Source organism: Lissotriton helveticus, chromosome 8, assembly GCF_964261635.1.
Source record: "Lissotriton helveticus chromosome 8, aLisHel1.1, whole genome shotgun sequence".
In the NCBI taxonomy this organism is placed as follows: Eukaryota; Metazoa; Chordata; class Amphibia; order Caudata; family Salamandridae; genus Lissotriton; species Lissotriton helveticus.
In genome coordinates this window covers 27,552,645-27,566,434 of record NC_136069.1, presented here as the reverse complement: position 1 = coordinate 27,566,434, position 13,790 = coordinate 27,552,645, and the positions used below count along the sequence as shown (strand labels likewise).

Below are 13,790 nucleotides of genomic sequence, written 5' to 3'. Positions count from 1 at the left end.
CTTACTGCCCAAGTGAAATGATGCCCAACTTTATCACACCAAACACCTTTAAGATTTAAGACTGAATTTCATCAGCACCATGAGGTCACTTCAGCAGCACCTCTCTTGTGGAATCAAGAATCGAAAAACAGGCAAGCCGCTAGGGGAGATGCGCAGTGGCCGTCCTATTATTGTTTGCCTGCCCCATGATGCTCGGGGGTACGTGAGGCCGCCAGGAGCTTATTAAGAGCAAGAATTTATGGGGGAAAGATACAGGCCTGAAATAAGAAGGGTGGAGTCCAACACCCTAATGCAGAAGCTACCACAGTATTTTTGTCCGATGCAAAACAGTCTGTGAGCACCCACGCTGCTGATGATGAAATGCTGTACCCTCCCCAAGGAGAGCATCCTTTCATGACGGGGCACTTCCTATGCTCACATCCAACAGAGACCAAGCCAAAACCAGTAGGGATCCACTTGCAGGTCTAGTACATCTTTTCCCATACTTTGCCCTTACACTGATGCTCAGCTAAATATTTGCTCTGACATAGATTGGTCAGTCCTTGCCATACAGGCACAATACCAAAACAGTTACAACATAGAGAACACTTCTCTCACACACGTTGTACCATCCAAGGCATTAGTGTCCCACTACCTACTCCTTTTTACTTCTAAATCATGAATAGGTGCAGCGGCACACATAAAAACATATAAGTCTGAAACTCGGTGTTTCAAAACACTCCCCATCCATAGTAGCTTTTCCACCCATATCACACCCACAGAAAAGTGTACTGTGCTCTTTTAGCATGTGCTTTACACCATGTGAGGGCTTTCAAGCGCTATATATGTGAAAATAGAACCCTACCCCTGCCTGCACCTCATGCTCCACACAGCAGCAGAGTCTCACTGTGCAGGGGAATCGCTGTGCACAGTCCGGGTCAGTGTAGCAGAGACAGCAACAACTGGAGTAGAAGGGAGGCCCAGGCAGCTCTTCAGACTACAGCAGCCCCTTCCCTCCACCGCGAAGAGAGCTGATGGCCTCACTCTCTGCTGCCCAGGCACCTCCTGTGAGTCCATGATGAGAGGGAGGGGCCGAGGTGTGAGGCAAAGAGAGGGACATGAAATATGGGACAGGGACTGGGAAAGGCTGCACAGGAGAGGGGGAGAGGTGAAAGGGCCGCAGCCAGGGGGGGGCATGTCTTGGAGGGGGGGTGCAGAGTTCAGGTTGTCTGAAGCGGGGGGGTGGTCTTGTAGTGTAGTTCCTATTATCCCAATAGGCTCTGCGCATTGGAATAATACCTTCAATAGTATAGACCTAGGACGGAGGTTAACTAGGTCCTCTACTGACGATATTAGACTTAAAGTTTTGGGTTTGCCAGCTAGCTCAGAGTTCACTAGAAACTTTCTCGAATAGGCAAGGAGGAGTTTAACCTCCCTGGATAGACAAGAAGGGATTTAGTTTCTGACAACCATAGAACATGACAACTTTGCTCTCCCCTAATCAAGAGTGTATCTCTAGAGTCGTGTGAAAACAAAAGACAACTTATTTTATTCAGTCAGTTCAGTGCATTCTTAGTTTCACCAGATTGTAGAGAAAAGGAAGAGACGGGCGTGTTCAATAAAAGATGTTATTTATTGATCAGTCTCTTTTCTCGTACAAGAGAAATGAATCGATATTATTGCAATACTTATGGTTAAGTAAAGTGCATACAGTAAAAGCAGAATTATAAAATAATACTGTAAAAGCATTGATATGGTTTCTTAGCCATATGATACTTTAAAATAGATAAAATATATACATACATATATATATTGACTAACGTACTCAACTGGTGCTTCTAAATACGCCTACCCCGGTGTCCCTGACCTAAGCCTAATACGTGGGAAGGAGTAAGTAAATAGCAATTTAAGTTAAGTTGGGTTTGCCAAGAATCTGACTCAAGAATTCTCTTTAAGGGTTTAGTCAGCTCCGTACCTGGGTAATAGAAAGCAGGAGGTCTTGTATCTCTCTCGCAGGACTCGATATCCCAGTAACCCGCGAAGGTATCTGGAAACACCGGAGCTGGATTTCTCGGCAGGAGAAAAGACAGCGTCTCTCTCAGTGCGTCGAAAGGGAGGGGCAGCGTCCGTGGGCTCTCGCATCAGCTGGGCTCTCGGGCAAGTAGATAGCTGCTCTGCTCCAAAACCACCACTGTGTGTTTGCTTAAGGCAACGTTGGTATATTTATAGCGCCCCATCCCTTCCGAGCCAACATCGCAGGCTCAAGCCCCTCGAGCTGGTCTCCCTTGGTCTAAGTGGTACTTCTGGGTGTGAGGAGGTACAGGCACTCAGAGAATTGTCCTATGCATCACGCATGTCCCCTCTGCAACCTAAACGCACCCTTGCATCACGCATGTCCCCTCTGCAACCTAAACGCACCCTTGCATCGCGCATATCCACTCTGCAACCTACACGCCCCCTTGCATCGCGCATGTCCACTCTGTAACCTAAATGCACCCTTGCATCGCGCATGTCCACTCTGTAACCTAAATGCACCCTTGCATCGCGCATGTTCACTCTGTAACCTAAATGCACCCTTGCATCGCACATGTCCATTCTGTAACCTAAACGCACCCTTGCATCGCACGTCTCCTCTGTAACCTAAACGCACCCTTGCATCGCACATCTCCTTCTGTAACCTAAACGCACCCTTGCATCGCACATGTCCACTCTGTAACCTAAACGCACCCTTGCATTGCACATGTCCACTCTGTAACCTAAACGCCCCCATGCTATCTCCAGGGAGATTGGTAGTGAAAACTATTGTTTAATCACAGACTGCAGACTACCAAATACTTCCTGGGTGTGGCAGTCAGTCACGCATAATGTCTTGCCAGGTTTAATTTGTCAGACTAGCTACTAAAATATTGGTAAGATTTGGAAAAGTCAGTCACAAGTCAGTCTGTTGCCCCTGAAAGGATGGCAGAGCTGGGGCAAGTTCACACCTTCTTTCCAATGGGGGTATGGTTAAAGGTACTGCCAGTCAAATTTTCTGGTGCATCTGGAGGTGTGCAGGGACCTGGAAACATAACTTAAGAAAAAAATCAAGTAAAGAGACGTTTGGAATGATTCAAAGAAACAGTTGGGATGGGGAGAGTCAGTGGCCTTATGGCTAGCTGGTGAACCAGGTTTGAGTCTTGGTGCCAGCTCAACAAACTGCGATTTTGGACAAATCACTTAATATTCCAGTGCCTACACAAAATGAATGTATGCTTCAGTAAAGCACTCCGATACCTTCGGTTCGAGTTCATTCTTTATAAAAGTTGCAACAAAAGTCAGGGAATGGAACAAAGGTATTTGGCCTCCCGGGTCATTTATTGTGTTGTGGGGGCACGGCAATGGGAAGGAGGGGGGGAATAAGTAAACACAGACAACGGGAGGGAGCAGACGACAGAGCCAGCTACAAATGATGCACTCAGAGTGGCTCAACAAAAATGAAAAAAAATACCTGCCAAAAGTTCGAGCAGTGTAAGGACACATGTACTTGGGCCATGCTCTAGCGGATCGTCACATCCAAGAAGAGGGAGGTGGCCAACGCAGAGATGGCCAGCAGGAAGCATACGATTGAGAGTGGCTAAGAAGCCATCCCATGGTAAGTAATGGGCAGCCTCCAAGCCCAGTAACAGTAAACAACATGTCTTGAAGAGACAGTGCATGCACGGTCTAGCCTGTGCCTAGCAAAAATGAATGTGTACGTCTGTAATGCAACTGGTGCTCATGTAAAGCGCTTGAATACCTTTGGGTCAAGTTTGGGCTATATAAAACTCCAGAAAAAAATTAACAGCGCATGGCTGGGAGAAACACAGTGTCAGGATTTAAAAAGTAACAGTGCTTGGGGCTGTCTGTACTAATAAGACATTATTTCTACCCCTACAAAAAGTATTTTTAGCAACCACATAACAACAACAGATTGAGAAAAAAAACTAAGTTCTAAACCCATGCCTTGTAGTCTGCATGCAGTGTCTTCAGGCATGTTCATAGCTCACTGTTCTGTTTTAGAAGGATTGTAATTTATGATCTGCAAGTAATAAACTGCTCATTGTGTCAAAAGCAGTAACCCACTTAACTATATACATAAAATAACAAGCATTAGCCAGAGAAATATATATCACCTGTGCAAGAGCTATGGGCTTATTGTTCACCTTGTTGGCTGCTGTTCAGCAGGGCTAAAGGTTAGTGGCATGAGTGGAGTGTCGTAAAGTAGAGTGTTGAGGAGTTGAGAGTCGTGGAGTGGTTTAGACAAGAGCTGCGTAGCACAGAGTGGAGTGGAGTTTCATGGAATGGCGTAGAGTGGTGTGGCATATAGTGTTATGGTGGGAAGAGTGTCGTAGAGTAGGAGGGCGTAGAGTGGAGCAGAGTTTTGTGGGGCGGTATAGTGTTCTCGAGTGGTGTAGAGTGGAGTGGCATATTGGGTGTTGTGTGGAGTATAGTTGTGTAGAGTAGAGTGGCGTACAGCAGAGTAGATTGGTGAGGAAGAGTGGCGTAGAGTGTTTTAAAGACGAGTGGCAGAGTGTAAGAGTGGTGTATAGTAGTGTGTCGTAGAATAGAGTGGAGTAAAGTGGTATTGCGTAGAGACAGTTGGATAGAGCATCGTAGAGTGTTGTAGAATAGCAGAGTGGAGTAGACTGTTGTACAGTGGACTGTCAGAGTTGAGTACACTGTCCGAGTGGAGTAGAGTGTAATGGAGTAGAGCATCAGAGTGGAGAGTTGTAAAGTGGAGCAGGGTGGCCAACAGTGAAGAGGAGTACATCAGCATGGAGTAGAGTTGTGCAGAGTAGAGAGGCGTAGGGTGAAGTGTTGAGAGTGCAGTGGTGTATAGTACAGTGGTGTAGAGTAGAATAGAGTGGCAGAGTTCAGTGGTGTAGAGTGCAGTGGCATAGAGTGTATTCGTTGAGTAAAGTAGTGTAGGGTGTATTGGCATAGAGTGCTGTGGTGTAAAGTCGAGTGGAACAGATTGGTGCAGGTGCAGTGGCATAGAGTAGATTGTTTAAGAGTAGAGTGGCATAGAGTGCAGTGGCATGGAGCAGAGTGCTGTAAAGTGCAATGGTTCAAAGTAGAATAGAGTGGCTTAGAGTGGCTTGGCGTAGAGTGGCATAGAGTGTAGTGGTGTACAGCGAATTGGCATAGAGGGCAGTAGAGTGGCACATAGTGCAGTGGTGCAGAGTGCAGTGGTGCAGAGTGGAGTTGAGTAAATTCCAGTAGTGGAGAATGCAGTGTTGCAGAGTAGAGTGGTGTGGAACGATGCAGTGGTGTAGAGTGGAGTGATGCAGAGTGGAGTGTGGTGGCGGAGGGTGCAGTGGAATGGAGTGGCGTAGAATAGAGTGCAGTGGAGTGGATGCAGTGGCACAGAGTAGAGTTGCATAGAGCTCAGTGTCAGAGTGCAGTGCTGCAGAATAGACTGTTGTAGAGTGCAGTGGTGTATAGTAGATTGGCGGAGAGTGCATTGGCATAGATTGCAGTGGTGTAGAGTAGTGTGACGTAGAGAGCAGTGGCATAGAGTACAGTAATGCAGCGTAAAACAGTGACGTTGAGTGAAGTGATTTAGATTACAATGGTGTAGAGCGCAGTGGTTTAGAGTGCAGTGGCACAGAGTGTTGTAGCGCATAGTGGCATAGAGTGCAGTGGTGCACAGTAAAGTAGAATGGGGCTGATGGCATACAGTAGAGTGATGCAGAGTAGAGAAGCGTACAGTGAAGTGAAATAGAGTATATGATGTAGAGTAGAGTGCAGTGACACAGTGTGGAGTGACTGAGTGGAGTGGCGTAGTGTGGAGTGCTGCAAAGTAAATTGCAGTGGTGCAGAGTGGAATGGGGTAAAATGGAGAATGCATGGTGTGGTAACTCACTGTCATTACAAACAACACATCTTCAATTAGAATGCACAAACACACAGTTTTACTGCTAAAAGTATACAGCGCACAAACAATAATCGTGGAGATATCATCACCTCGTGTATTGAGGGTATTACAATGTTTGTTTCCACCACACTTCAAAATTACAAGAATTACCCCCTGTAGCCAGCATGATATCACGGAAATCCTCTCACTTTGAAGTAAGAGAAAGAAAAATAAACACTGAGCCCCCCTGGAAGACAAAGCCTGACATTTGCGGTTGAATGCACAGCAAATGTGACAGAACAAGATTTAAATGCCTGTTTACAGAAGAGGAGCACTCGGGCGGATACTGTAAATAAGGTTTGGGCAACCAAGAGGACGAACTCAAGCTGGACAGCTTAAAACAAATAAAGCCAGCAAATAGAAAGCAAGAAAATGTGAGTTATAAAGCAAACAGTAAGCAACGGGTGGATTGCATCCCCAGAGAAGCTGTCTGAATGTTCCCACGTTGTCGTTAGCAAAACAGACAGCTGTGCTGAAACCAGACAGCTGTGCTGTCTCTTAGGCTTTGACATAAAAATCTCTCATCTGCGTGTCACATAGTGTGCTATGCAGGAGACACGTTATCCCTCAAGGCTACATTATGGTTCAAAACTGCAAATCGAGAAAGCTGAGATCTCTCCAGCAAGTGCATTAATGACCAGAGTTATCTTTTTCTAGACGCATATAGCACCATTTCGATGCCCGTGAATGTTGTGTCACAACACAAAGTGGCCAGTTTCTTTGTAAAAAACTGAAGTGAGACTGATGCAAAACAAATGTTCCTTGCTGCCCAAGTGAAAAGATGCCCAACTGTATCACCCCAAACCCCTTTAAGATTTAAGACTGAATTTCATCAGCATGATGAGGTCACTCCTGCAGCACCTCTACTGTGGAAATCAAGAACAGAAAAACAGGCAAGCCGCTAGGGGAGATGCGCAGTGGGCGTCCTATTATTGTTTGGCTGCCCCATGATGCTCGGGGGTACGGTGAGGCCGCCAGGAGCTTATTAAGAGCAAGAATGTATGGGGGAAAGATACAGGCCTGAAATAGGAAGGGCGGAGTCCAACACCCTAATGCAGAAGCTACAACAGTATTTGTGTCCGATGCAAAACAGTTTGTGAGCACCCACGTTGCAGATGATGAAAGGCTGTACCCTCCCCAAGGACAGCATCCTTTCATGTCTGGGCACCTCCTATGCTCACCTCCAACAGAGACCAAGCCAAAACGTGTAGGCATCCACTTGCAGGTACAGCACATCTGTTCTCATACTTTGCCCGTACACTGATGCTCAGCTAAGTATTTGCTCTGACATAGATTGGCCAGTCTTTGCCATACAGGCACAATACCAAAAGAGTTACAACATAGACAACACTTCTCTCACACACATTGTATCATCCAAGGCATTAGTGTCCGACTACCCACTCATGTGTACTTCAAAATCATGAATAAGTGCAGCGGCAATCATAAAAACATACAAGTCTGAACCTCGGTGTTTCAAAACACTCCCCATCCATAGCAGCTTTTCCACCCATATCGCACCCACAGAAAAGTGCACTGTGCTCTTTAACATGTGCTTTAAACCTTGTCAGCGTTATCTAGCGCTATATATGTGAAAATAGAACCCCACCCTGGGACAGATAAGGTCCTGCCCTGTCTGCACCAGCAGCAGGGTCTCACTGTGCAGGGAGTCACTGTGCAGGGAGTCTCTGTGCACAGGCACCTCCTCTGTGAGTCCAAGCTGAGAGGGGGGGTTTCTCTGGGCCGAGGTGTGAGGCAAAGAGAGGGACGGGAGCTATCGGACAGGGAGAAGAGAGGGGGAAGGGGAGAGGAGGAGAGGATGGGAGGGCAGAGGCTGCACAGGAGAGCAGAGAAGAGGAGAGGCTGCACAGGAGAGGAGGGAGGGGGAGAGGCTGCACAGGAGAGGAGGGAGGGGAGAGGCTGCACTGGAGAGGAGGGAGGGGAGAGGCTGCACAGGAGAGGAGGGGAGAGGCTGCACAGGAGAGGTGGGAGGGGAGAGGCTGCACAGGAGAGGAGGGAGGGGAGAGGCTGCACAGGAGAGCAGAGAAGAGGAGAGGCTGCACTGGAGAGGTGGGAGGGGAGAGGATGCACAGGAGAGGTGGAAGGAGAGAGGCTGCACAGGAGAGGTGGGAGGGGAGAGGCTGCACAGGAGAGGAGGGAGGGGAGAGGCTGCACAGGAGAGCAGAGAAGAGGAGAGGCTGCACTGGAGAGGTGGGAGGGGAGAGGATGCACAGGAGAGGTGGAAGGAGAGAGGCTGCACAGGAGAGGTGGGAGGGGAGAGGAGGGGACTGCAGAGGCTGCACAGGAGAGGAGGGAAGAGAGAGGCTGCACAGGAGAGGTGGGAGGGGAGAGGCTGAAGAGGAGAGGAGGGAGGGGAGAGGCTGCACAGGAGAGGTGGGGAGGGGAGAGGCTACACAGGAGAGGTGGGAGGGGAGAGGCTACACAGGAGAGGAGGGAGGGGGAGAGGCTGCACAGGAGAGGTGGGAGGGGAGAGGCTGCACAGGAGAGGAGGGGAGAGGAGGGGAGAGGATGGAAGAGGAGAGGCTGCACAGGAGAGGTGGGGGGGAGAGGCTGCACAGGAGAGGAGGGAAGGGGAGAGGCTGCACAGGAGAGGTGGGAAGGGGAGAGAATGCACAGGAGAGGAGGGAAGGGAAGAGGCTGCACAGTAGAGGGGGAGAGGCTGCACAGGAGAGGTGGGAAGGGGAGAGGCTGCACAGGAGAGGAGGGAAGGGGAGAGGCTGCACAGGAGAGGAGGGAAGAGGAGAGGCTGCACAGGAGAGGAGGGAAGAGGAGAGGCTGCACAGGAGAGATGGAGAGGGGAGAGGCTGCCCAGGAGAGGGGGGAGGGGAGAGGCTGCACAGGAGAGGTGGGAGGGGGAGAGGCTGCACAGGAGAGATGGAGAGGGGAGAGACTGCCCAGGAGAGGGGGGAGGGGAGAGGCTGCACAGGAGAGGAGGGAGGGGAGAGGCTGCACAGGAGAGGAGGGAAGGGGAGAGGCTGCACAGGAGAGGTGGGAAGGGGAGAGAATGCACAGGAGAGGAGGGAAGGGAAGAGGCTGCACAGTAGAGGGGGAGAGGCTGCACAGGAGAGGAGGGAAGGGGAGAGGCTGCACAGGAGAGGAGGGAAGGGGAGAGGCTGCACAGGAGAGGAGGGAAGAGGAGAGGCTGCACAGGAGAGATGGAGAGGGGAGAGGCTGCCCAGGAGAGGGGGGAGGGGAGAGGCTGCACAGGAGAGGTTGGAGGGGGAGAGGTTGTCCTCAGCGGGGGGTGGTCTGTAGACTCTACCTGCTCAGACCCCTGCTCAGAGCCCTCTCCCTCTCGGCCTGGGACGGTGAAGATGACAATCCGAGGCCGGGGGTGACGTCCGGGGTCAGAGGGTGAAGGTCACCGCACAGACCGAGGATCCTTCCGTCCCTACAGCTGCTGGAGCCGAGGAAGAGGCCGGAAGTTCTGAACAGGAAGAGAAAATCACGTGTCTGCCGGGTTGGAGCTGAGAGTAACTGAAAGAGACAACGGACTCAGAAGCAGCACCGACTGCAGTGACTGAATTCACTGCTTGTGCTATCTCTGCCCCAGTGACCCGGAAAAGGAAATCACGAGCCTGCAGGACTGAGAATAACTGAAAGAGAGAACGGACTAAACAGTAGCACAGGCTGCAGTGACCTTGAGCAGCCTCGAGGCTGAAACCAGCTGAAGGAGGAGAAGAGACCGAACCCCCCCCAGGGGAGGATGAGGGGGAGAGGTCAACACCCCCCACATTCGAAAATGTGACATTATTTATTGGACTTGGTCCACAAATAATATGAAAAAACCACGCGGCAAAAACATATAGGCTGGGAGAGAAGAGAAAAGTTTCTTTATTTTGTAAAATATTCATATTTAAGGAAGAACAAGGGTTCGAGTCGGGGTACCACGCGGGTGAACAGCGTCCCCCCACTTATTTTACCGGGAGCTCGATAACTGGAGCAAATGGAACCACACATTCACTCTTTGGCCTCTTTTCGTGACGTCACTTCCTGTCGTGACGTCAGCGTCCCCCCACTTCTTTTCAGGTCTCGCATGAGCCAATACCCTTGCACATTGCTCCAGCGAGAATATAGTAAGCGGAAAAGAAGATCTACCAAAGCGGCTGCGTATCGCATACAGTTCATGTGATGTTATGTTATGTTATGTTATGTTAACTTTATTTTGTATAGTGATCTATGCGCGTGCACGCCAGCCACATAACACACCACCATTTGTCTGTGCTTCAGCATCAGACTTCAAAGGATGCAACTCCCCCGCCCCCCCCCCCCCTCATCAGACTTCAAAGGAATGCGTTCCATAGCTGCCAAGGTTTCAGATTGCTATGTGTGACATTTTCATAATTTAAGTGTAATTATGAGTGACATTTCAACGACTATGAGTGACACTTTATCGCAAACAAAATCAAGCCACAAAGACCAGGGAAACATATAATTATCAGAAATTACACCTATTAAGTAACGAGAAACTCCAAGGGGATCTTAAAATTGCAGTAAAGCACCAGAAATAAAAAAGTGGCCTTGAAACCTGATTGGACAGTAGTCACTGACATTCCGCATCGGGCAAGCATCAGGAGAGTGAGGCTGAAACCCACATAGGCAGCTAGGGCAAGACTAAGCAACCTGCACGAGGAAGATTATGCAAGACAGTTTTATTCGTGTACTTAGTAAGCTACAGCCCTAAAATACCTAAAGCAAAAAGTACTTGCAAAATAAATGTAACTAGCACCTACGTCTGGAACGAAAGGAGAATAGCCATGGGTGTGGACTGTGGGGAGTTTTAAAACACAGACACTTCACAATATCACCCAAAAAAAACATAAGCCAACTGTCAACGTAATTCCGGATAAGGCAGTTGAGTTCAGTGGAAATGCACACAAACGTAGACACCATGTTGGAACGGAAATGTTTTCAGTTCTGTTCTGTTATAAAATTAACCTAAACCAAATGTTGGACGAAACTCTTTCCATAATAGAATCAGCACTTCAATGAGTTACATTTAGCGTTCGGAGCAAGGCAAAACATGAATGCACATACTTAGAAAACAATATACCGCTTCCTGGTCAAAATTACAAGCAGACAAAGCACCCTATAGTAACGTGTTTGGTTTAATAGGTTTCATTGATTTTTCTTAAACACGTAACAGGTACAACAGAACAGGAGTATTTCCAGCAAACCTTGCATGTTTTAGCACTGCTGCCGAAACTAAAGGACAGTTAGAGCTGTTGACTGGCCGAGGGTGAAGTGAAAAAGTACGGCAGCAGACAGCAGCATGCGCCCCGGGGAATTTTGGGCAAGGCAGCCTCAGGCTCTGTGAGGCAGCAGCACACTTGGTCGCGGTCCACCGGCAGCCTCGAGCCTGCAGTCTCCAGGGCAGAACTTCACAAACACTACAAGCAGCTGATAACGCGCTGCCACTTGACTTACACAAAAAACACAAATTGAAGGTAGCATTAGCTGCCGCTTACACAGAAAAACTAGTGCTGACCTGCACAGTAGTTCCTCTCTAAGCGCTCCATACTTGCCGGGCAGTGCACTCACTTTACCAGAGCCGCAGTTCCCGGCAGCACTGCACATGTGCGGGCCCCTGCTGCAGGTGAGAAGTTCCTGGTGAGGTAAGATGAGGACTCGCCTGGAGAGATCTGCATCGAGGTGCAGACGGATCCTAGCCCATTGCGCGCGAGTGTCCGACTCCGTCCAGGAGATAATGGGCGATAATTGGCAGTAGACATTCACTCCTAAGTGATAATTATGTCACTCCCTGCCTCGGGCCTCAGGACTGGGGCTCCGAGAGGCACTTATCTGTCAGCAGTGCAGCACTCCACGGCGTGGGGAGGACTCCTGTCTCGATTTGAGTCCCCCGCCGTGGTTCACTACTTCCGTTCCTCTGACCTTTTCCTCCGGAGGTGACGGCAAGTGCGGTATCACATCCGGATAATTAGCACATAAGGGCGCCCCTGGTGAGTGCCTGGCTGCAGAGCCAGTTACAGCAACGTGTTCACAGGGCGGCCCGCCCCCTCTTAATTGGCAGCAACTGGGTCGAAGTACTTAAGCCACGTGGCGCGGCAGGAATAATAGCGCCAGCCTGGAGCCACTCGTTACATTGTAAATGTAGCCGCCTTGCGCTGCCGCGCTCTCACTGACTCAGCCACTATTAACTATTTATGAACTAAGAGCAGCTCGGCTCGTGGCAACACGTCTCCCACAGCAGAAGCAGTGCACAGGTGCTGCTGGTGGCACGAGCTGGCGATTCCCAAATGCGTGACAAAGCATTTCAGTGCGGTGATGCAGAACACCGCACTGAAATGCGTGAGTGTCACACCCAATGCGTGATACTTGACAGGACTGGCGTTCCCGAACTTGCTGGCCTCGCTCTCGTGGGCCTTTATTTACTTGTTTTCATGGTCTGTTCTTCATCCAGCTCTCTCTCTCCTTACCTCTGTTTCTTCCCCTCTCTCTCGCTTTCAACCTTGTTGTTTCATATTGTTTGCCCTGGCTCTTCTCTTCCATACAAGCTTACTTCTGTTGCTCGCTGCTTTTGCTCCTATGAATTTTGGCCTATCTCCAACCTCCTCCCTCGCTGACCTTGGATCTCGGCCCCCTCCTCCCCTTTCCTCTCTCCCTTGCCTCTCCCGCGCTTACTGTTCCTGTCTCATATTCATTCATCTTCCTTATCCAATTTACCACCCTCTCTTCATTTCGCAGACATACTTCCGTTCTTGTCTAAAAAAATCATTGCAGTATTGATCTGTGCCTACTCGTCTCTCTTCATAACACATCCTATGCTTTGTTAATCAATGTTATATACATAACGAGGGTTTTGTTTACAGGTCTATTAAGAGGATACTTCACTCAGGGACCACCACATCACTCGGGGACACCACCACATCACTCAGGGACCCCATCACATCACTCAGGGACACCACCACATCACTCAGGAACACCACCACATCACTCAGGGGCACCACCACGTCACTCAGGGACACCACCACATCACTCGGGGACACCACCACATCACTCGGGGACACCACCACATCACTCGGGAACACCACCACATCATTCAAGGGCACCACCACATCACTCAGGGACACCACCACATCACTCAGGGACACCACCACATCACTCGGGGACACCACCGCAACACTCGGGGACACCACCACATCACTCAGGAACACCACTACATCACTCAGGGGCACCACCACATCACTCAGGGACACCACCACATCACTCGGGGACACCACCACATCACTCAGGAACACCACCGCAACACTCGGGGACACCACCACATCACTCAGGAACACCACTACATCACTCAGGGGCACCACCACATCACTCAGGGACACCACCACATCACTCAGGGACACCACCACATCACTCGGGGACACCACCATATCACTCAGGAACACCACCACATCACTCAGGAACACCACCACATCACTCGGGAACACCACCACATCACTCGGGGACACCACCACATCACTCTGGGACACCACCACATCACTCTAATACACCACCACATCACTCTAATACACCACCACATCACTCAGCCCAACCACATCATCACTCAGCACCACAACAGCACTGTCTTTGCTTGCTACCAACAAGCATTACCATAGCCAATAGAACTCGCATTAGGAAAGTGTAAGCTATTGGCTTTCGGAATAACAATGCTATTAATTTATATATTTTCAAAGCCAACACATATTAAAAAAAATTGTCATTTACAATACAAATACCTCACACTTTCCTAATGCGAGACCTATTGCATTGCAAATGCTTGTTTTAGGACTTGTGCCCTGGGAAGAACATAAGAAAACGTACACAGGCATTAGCACACTGTATACCGTAGGATTACAAT

General features: G+C 49.4%; 2 protein-coding genes across 3 annotated transcripts in view; both read right to left on the bottom strand.

Moving 5' to 3' along the window:
- The window catches only part of LOC144772262 (uncharacterized), a 33,294-nt gene extending 23,883 nt beyond the window's left edge, over positions 1–9,411 (bottom strand). The window contains exon 1 of the mRNA XM_078656484.1: positions 9,195–9,411. The gene's annotated coding sequence lies outside the window, so the exon portion shown is untranslated. The remainder of the gene's footprint in view (positions 1–9,194) is intronic.
- Positions 1–13,790, bottom strand: part of LOC144772264 (uncharacterized) — a 1,157,681-nt gene that overhangs the window by 1,090,686 nt on the left and 53,205 nt on the right. The window lies entirely within an intron of this gene.